Source organism: Alosa sapidissima, chromosome 3, assembly GCF_018492685.1.
Source record: "Alosa sapidissima isolate fAloSap1 chromosome 3, fAloSap1.pri, whole genome shotgun sequence".
NCBI classification, from domain to species: domain Eukaryota; kingdom Metazoa; phylum Chordata; class Actinopteri; order Clupeiformes; family Clupeidae; genus Alosa; species Alosa sapidissima.
The window spans coordinates 19,600,337-19,608,485 of NC_055959.1; positions in this window are offsets into that span (position 1 = coordinate 19,600,337).

Here is an 8,149-nt window from a genome sequence, read left to right on the forward strand (position 1 = left end):
TATTTTAGTATATTTAGTATATTCTTTATCTTCTACTGTCCTTATTGCTTAGTTGTGTTTTTTATATTATATACTTTTAATTACTTTTTTCTGCTGTTAGTGAATGTGTGTGTGTATGTTATGGACTATCTTGGAACAGTATCTGTTATATGTCTTAAGCTACTGGGACCTTGAATTTCCCCTTGGGGATCAATAACGTATCTATCTATCTATCTATCTATCTATCTATCTGTTATATTAGGCTACTCATGTGCCTATGAAACATTATATAATTGTGTCAAAAAACCTACAACAGCCATATTTTGTCAATACATGGGCAAAATCAATGCAAACAGTAGCCTAATATTGCAACCTGATTTTTGAGAACCTATGACGGGCCTAATATTTGGATATAGGCCTCACTGGTCTACAACCAAAGATATTTTACATTTCCTGAGTGATGTTTATTTGGGTTATCTGATCTCATCATTTAATCGTGTTATGGTTATGGGATATGGTACGGTTTTGTCCAAAGCTGTCATGTACTGTAGGCCTAGCATAGTTTATGTACTCTTGTTGACTTATATTCTTATTTCATAATAAGTTAAAGTGTGATTCTATTTTAGTCTGTTTTCTGACTCTTTATAAATGCTATAGCATTCTATAGAACTAGCTTGGCATCACTTTGTCAAATGCCTTTGTAAAGATAACATATTTATGCCACTGATGCCTGTTTTGAAATATATTCCCGTCGTTTTCATATTATGCAGTTAAATAGGTCTATGCACACAAAATACATGATGTCTTTGTTTTAATAGATATTAACTGTCATTCTACAGTGACTCTTTCACCAGCATATTTACTGTAAGGCTACAGCAGAAGATTGATGGTTATATTTTCACAAAAATGCAATGATGCCCCCTGGAGGTTGCTGTTGTAACTGAAACTGTACAAAGGCCAGCTTCCGCGTGGAAGGAATTTTATTTTTCTAGGGATTTGTCATTCAAATTGTTGTATAGACTATAATATCTCAATAGTAACCTAGGGCTAAACCTTTCAGTTTCTTCAAAGGTAGCCTACTGAGAGATAAAACACTGGGACAGCGCCCGAGGTTCGATACCCCTTTCGGAGTAGACGTATAGTTTTCTGAAACGTATAGAAGTAACCCCTGAGCTAGCCCTGCGCAGTGAAAAACATGCAGATCTTAGGCTTTAAAGCATACTCTAATGCAGATTGTGCTCTAGAGGGCGTTAGAGTGTAGGCTAGTCTAGAGAAGTCTTGTCTGGGTTTTAAATATAATGTGGGTTTTGAATGTAGTCTAATGTTAGATAATTTTGTAGGGGATAGGTTTGGGTGCCTTTGGGCTTTTTCTTTACCCTAAATAGTTTCTCTTTAGGCCTAGGTTACTCAAAATAATGATATGCTAAACATTTGAATTAGTCTTTTTTGTTGTGCTTTCAATTAGGCTTTTCTGGTAAGGCTGCATAATTTAATATGACAAAAATAGGTACTTATAATTTTTTTCATGACTGCAATAGGCCTACGCTTAATGCAACTGGTATCCACTTGATCTTCATCTTTACCGTCTTAGCACAGCAGAAATCATGTCTTGCCAATGTGTTGGTACCTGTTCATTGGTTTCACACTTCACCTTTCCAAAACATTTACAGTTTTTTTTAATTGCTTGGATGCTTTCGTCAACTCTGATATCACATCGACACAATTAACACACAGGCCTTTGCTTAGTTTGCCTAACAGAAGTGCCAAAATAGCTGAAACAGTGACAAAACAGTTATAGTAATACATGCAATAAAAGCTCAAGTCTTATTGATATTGTACACCCAGTCAGTGATGAATTTGTCGCCACGCGCTCCACTTTTATTTTATCAAATTATTGCGCCCAGAGGTGTGGCAATTACAGTAATGGCATAAGGTGTGGTCTGGCGCATGATCCAAAAATCGCTATCTTACACCCTCTAAAAATCATTATGCCACCAAGAAAAACCTTGCCTATAGTGAAAGGCGAATATAAAGCACATCTGAAGACGCACTGTTACTAGATGTAAGCAGCCCTTAGCAACCAGTCCCAAACAACTCCTCTGCAGGATAAATATCCCTAAGATTTTCATTCAGTCATTCGAACATTATTGGGGTAAGTGTTGCTTTTTTCGGGCTACGTTTTCGATTGTAGGCTAACCCATTGCAGAGGCGGACAGAGTACACAGCTTCATTAGGCTACTTGAGTAAAAGTACAGATACCCTTTGCTAAATTTTACTCAAGTACAAGTAAAAGTACAACAGTCAGATGTCTACTTAAGTAAAAGTACTGAAGTACTTGTTTTTAAAAGTACTTGAGTATCAAGAGTACAAGAGTAGCCTACATTTTCTAAATATTGCATTACTACTGCCACAGTGCTTACATTTATGTACAGAAACGTCCTACATGGAGTTATGAAAAATGTTAATGTTAATACCTTGGAGAATGTAAAATGAATTGGAAGTAAAATCAAGTCATTTTCATCTTTTTACCACGTTGCCAGGGATGGGCAGTATTTCTAATACAAAATACTATTTTGTAATTGAAACACTTGAAGCGAAAACTATCATTAACTTGTTCAGAAAATTGAAATAGTCTAGCGAGGTGGGACCACAGGTTGGCACATTCTTGGAATGGACCCACTGCGTCTTCATCCATTGTTCCGTCCATGGTTTCGTCTCTTATCATCTTTTTTCTAAAAGAGAAATGTATCACGCAGATGTCCCATTGAGGTTATGATATAGGGTTCATATTCTTATAAAGACCATGCTATCTCTTACAGTAATAGTAACCTAGGCCTAAACTTTTGAGTTTCTTCAAGGTAACTTACCCTACTGAGCGATAAAACACTGAAATAGTGCCCGAGGTTCAATACCTTTCGGGAGAACTAGAAAAAGAACGTGCTTTACATATTTTTCTGAAAGGGAAAAAGTATCACGCAGATGCCCCCTGGAGGTTATGCTCACGTCGACTTCAGCATTTATTCCCCTTAGTTCGCTTGGTATCTTATATTTTCTCTTTTTCATTACATCGGAATAGTTGGCTACTACAATATAGAGTTTCTTTATGTTAATGACCAGCAAAACGCCGAACAGCGCACGGGGTTCGATCCCCCTTTACGGGAGAGGTGGAGTACGGATCTCTGAAAGAGAATGTAGACAGAAGTAACCCCTGTGCTATGCCGGCGCGAAGGCAAAACTTGTTTGCTGCGTATATAATTTAAGTGTAAATTTACCAGGGGGGCGCTGGTGAGTAGCCTGGATTATATTCGGCAACTTTTATGAAAATAATTTACGAACCATGACTGTGGTTCCTCCAACACACATCCCCCCCCCCCCCCCCCCCCCACCCCCATCCCCAACACACACACTTACATCATCACTGTCATCACTTCACATACATACAGCACACTGCTTGCTACAGTAAGCCTCCTCTACATACTTGCTGCACACTGCCCCCCCCCCCCCCCCCTACATACACAGCACATTGTCTTCAGGATCTTCTCCAACACACATCCTCTACATACTTACAGCACACTGCCCACACACACACTACACACACACACACACACACACACAGTCACTGCTCCACTCCCCTCCCGCCCACACACACATCTTCACTGTCATCACTCACATACATCATACATACAGTACTCTGCTTGCAATAATAAGTCCCTGCCCCCCCCCCCCTACATACACACATTGTCTCATGAGGAAGCTTCCCCAACACACATATTGCACACTATCCCATCTCCCCTGTCATCCCCCCAACACACACACCAAGACCCCTGGCAGTTGGGTTAGCCCCTTGAGCCGTGGATCTGCCCAAGGTTTCTTCCTTGGTAAGGGAGTTTTTCCTTGCCCCTGTTGCTCTTGGGTGCTCCTTGTTGGTGCCCCCCACCCAATCCCAATCCTTCCCCACCTTTTTTATGCAGCCCTTGCCACTTAATCTACTAAACCCCTCTTCTACTGCACTCTTTACCCCCCCCATTAATGCACAAATAGGCTGACACCAGACATAATTTCACTGCATTTCTTACTTCCAGTAACTATATGCATGTGACAATAAACTTCCTTGTATCCTTGTATCCTTGTATTTGGGATATCTAATAGGCTAATAGGCCTAGGCAGAGGTGGGGAAAACACAGGGGGGGGGGCGTTATTGCGTTCCTTAGCCAAGTGCGTAATATTGCAAAAGTTGAACAAATAAATGTGTTTATTGTACAGAAAATAAATAGCCTACTGCCATACTGTCAGTTAATTGGCTTGGCTACAGTGCAGTGAAGAATTTGAAGAGTGAAGTTATGATAGGGCAACTTTTATGAAAATAATTTACGAACCATGACTATGAAGACTCTATTTGTTGCAGCTACCAACATTCGTTTTTGCAGTACAGATTATTCCTGAAAGTTATTTGTCCACTAGGCCATACTGGCTGATTTATCAAACGAGTGGTTTCTCGTTCGTCCTCCGCAGACTACATCACGCAGATGCAAGAGGTTATCCACACTCACGTCGACCTCAGAATTTCAGCATTTATTCCCCTACGAACTATCTTATATTTTCTCTTTTTCATTACATCTGATTAGTAGTACAATATAGCATTTCTTCATGTTACTGACCAGTAAAACGCCGGACAGCGCACGGGGTTCGATCCCCTTTACAGGAGAGGTGGAGTACGGATCTCTTGGAAAGAGAATTGTAGACAGAAGTAACCCCTGTGCTATGCCGGCGCGAAGGAAAAGCTTGTTTTCTGCGTATATAATTAAAGTGTAAATTCACCAGGGTGGGGCGCCGATGAGTAGCATGGATTTGGGCAGAGGTGGGCACAAATACATCAAAAATTATTTTGTTACAAATTACAAATACTGGCTCATGAAAATGAAAAATGAAATGAAAATGAAAAATACAAATAATTAGTCATTTGAAAATACAAAAATAGGCTACCCACACAATAGCCTAATCATGGTATCCTAACAAGGCATAGACTAGGCCTATTATTGAAAACGTATCCCCAAGAGACAAGAAATACCATTTTTTGATTGGCTGGCAGGGGGATATTAATTCTGTAAATTAGGGCACCTATGAAGTAGATCTGGTTAAAAAAATTTAGTCACCATCCCATATCAATGTAAATGATGATTGAACTGACAACAAGCAGGCTTCGCAACAGTGGAAGCAACTGTAACAAAGCAAACTACCCATACGTTTCCGTAACCAATGAAATACTACTAATACAACTAATTGAACAGGTCTGCCTCTTTTTAAACTGAACTGCATTTCCCTTCTGCTATAAATGCATGCCTATTGCCTTCATACATGACTGGCAACATGGGGGATAGAATAACATCCTATAAGGTATATACAGAATGAATTAACCTGGTGGAGAAAACTCCAAAAAACTAAAGTTGATCACTTTGGCTCCCTCAATTGACTTTTCTTTTCATTTTTTTCCAACTTCAGACATGTTCAGAGGGGATCGTAAAAGAAAAATGTTGGATCTAACACTTTTAAGTTGCTCACAATGTGGCATACATACTACTGCAGAAAAAATGAAAAATGGGTAAACATTTCAAGCTTTTCTTTCAAAAGGGTATAACATTTGCATTTTTAGGTTAACTTTACAGCTGAATATAGGGAATTGCCCAAGGGATATCTCCAGGCACCCTCCCTATTCTTACTGAGTAACCCCTACGTAACCCCGACAAAAACAGAGTTACTATGCACAGAGAATCACAGGCTCAGTCCCTGCCTCAGTCATTGCAAGCGCATCTTGAATCACCCACTATGTGGATACTGTTTTTAGAATTAATTTAGATTAAGTGTTATTTAGTATAATTTGTATTTTAGTATATTTAGTATATTCTTTATCTTCTACTGTCCTTATTGCTTAGTTGTGTTTTTTATATTATATACTTTTAATTACTTTTTTCTGCTGTTAGTGAATGTGTGTGTGTATGTTATGGACTATCTTGGAACAGTATCTGTTATATGTCTTAAGCTACTGGGACCTTGAATTTCCCCTTGGGGATCAATAACGTATCTATCTATCTATCTATCTATCTATCTATCTATCTATCTATCTATCTATCTATCTATCTGTTATATTAGGCTACTCATGTGCCTATGAAACATTATATAATTGTGTCAAAAAACCTACAACAGCCATATTTTGTCAATACATGGGCAAAATCAATGCAAACAGTAGCCTAATATTGCAACCTGATTTTTGAGAACCTATGACGGGCCTAATATTTGGATATAGGCCTCACTGGTCTACAACCAAAGATATTTTACATTTCCTGAGTGATGTTTATTTGGGTTATCTGATCTCATCATTTAATCGTGTTATGGTTATGGGATATGGTACGGTTTTGTCCAAAGCTGTCATGTACTGTAGGCCTAGCATAGTTTATGTACTCTTGTTGACTTATATGCTTATTTCATAATAAGTTAAAGTGTGATTCTATTTTAGTCTGTTTTCTGACTCTTTATAAATGCTATAGCATTCTATAGAACTAGCTTGGCATCACTCTGTCAAATGCCTTTGTAAAGATAACATATTTATGCCACTGACGCCTGTTTTGAAATATATTCCCGTCGTTTTCATATTATGCAGTTAAATAGGTCTATGCACACAAAATACATGATGTCTTTGTTTTAATAGATATTAACTGTCATTCTACAGTGACTCTTTCACCAGCATATTTACTGTAAGGCTACAGCAGAAGATTGATGGTTATATTTTCACAAAAATGCAATGATGCCCCCTGGAGGTTGCTGTTGTAACTGAAACTGTACAAAGGTCAGCTTCCGCGTGGAAGGAATTTTATTTTTCTAGGGATTTGTCATTCAAATTGTTGTATAGACTATAATATCTCCATAGTAACCTAGGGCTAAACCTTTCAGTTTCTTCAAAGGTAGTCTACTGAGAGATAAAACACTGGGACAGCGCCCGAGGTTCGATACCCCTTTAGGAGAAGACATATAGTTTTCTCAACCACATAGAAGTAACCCCTGAGCTAGCCCTGCGCAGTAAAAAACATGCAGATCTTAGGCTTTAAAGCATACTCTAATGCAGATTGTACTCTAGAGGGCGTTAGAGTGTAGGCTAGTCTAGAGAAGTCTTGTCTGGGTTTTAAATATAATGTGGGTTTTGAATGTAGTCTAATGTTAGATAATTTTGTAGGGGATAGGTTTGGGTGCCTTTTCTTTACCCTAAATAGTTTCTCTTTAGGCCTAGGTTACTCAAAATAATGATATGCTATACATTTGAATGAGTCTTTTTGTTGTGTTTTCAATTAGGCTTTTCTGGTAAGGCTGCATGATTTAATATGACAAAAATAAGTATTTATAATTTTGTTCATGACTGCAATAGGCCTACGCTTAATGCAACTGGTATCCACTTGATCTTCATCTTTACCGTCTTAGCACAGCAGAAATCATGTCTTGCCAATGTGTTGGTACCTGTTCATTGGTTTCACACTTCACCTTTCCAAAACATTTACAGTTTCTTTTAATTGCTTGGATGCTTCCGTCAACTCTGATCAACGCAATTAACACACAGGCCTTTGCTTAGTTTTCCTAACAGAAGTGCCAAAATGGCACATTTTGTTTGCAAAAGGCTGAAACAGTGACAAAACAGTTATAGTAATACATGCAATAAAAGCTCAAGTCTTATTGATATCGTACACCCAGTCAGTGATGAATTTTTCGCCACGCGCTCCACTTTTATTTTATCAAATTATTGCGCCCAGGGGTGTGGCAATTAGGCTACACTACGCCTAAATCACGCATGATCCGTCGTTTGACTCCTGAACAGTTTACAACTCAGAAGGTTAATTGCGTTAACCCAAACTAAAAGGAAAAACACTTTGCTTTGTTTTTATAAACAGAAATTATATTTCGTGTTGACATCACGCCGTTAAAAAAAAGAGTTATAGCCTATCCATCCAGAGGCGCGCATTAGCCGACAGTAAGTGGAGGCAGTGGTTCTCAAACTTTGCCATATCCTACACTGGTGTAAAAGGCGTGTATGGTATCATATTTTTTGTAAAAGCCTGCCAGGGATATTCTTCGGCCTATGAATGGTGTCCCTTCTCACAAAAGCACTGGGTTCAGCTAGATGTAGCTT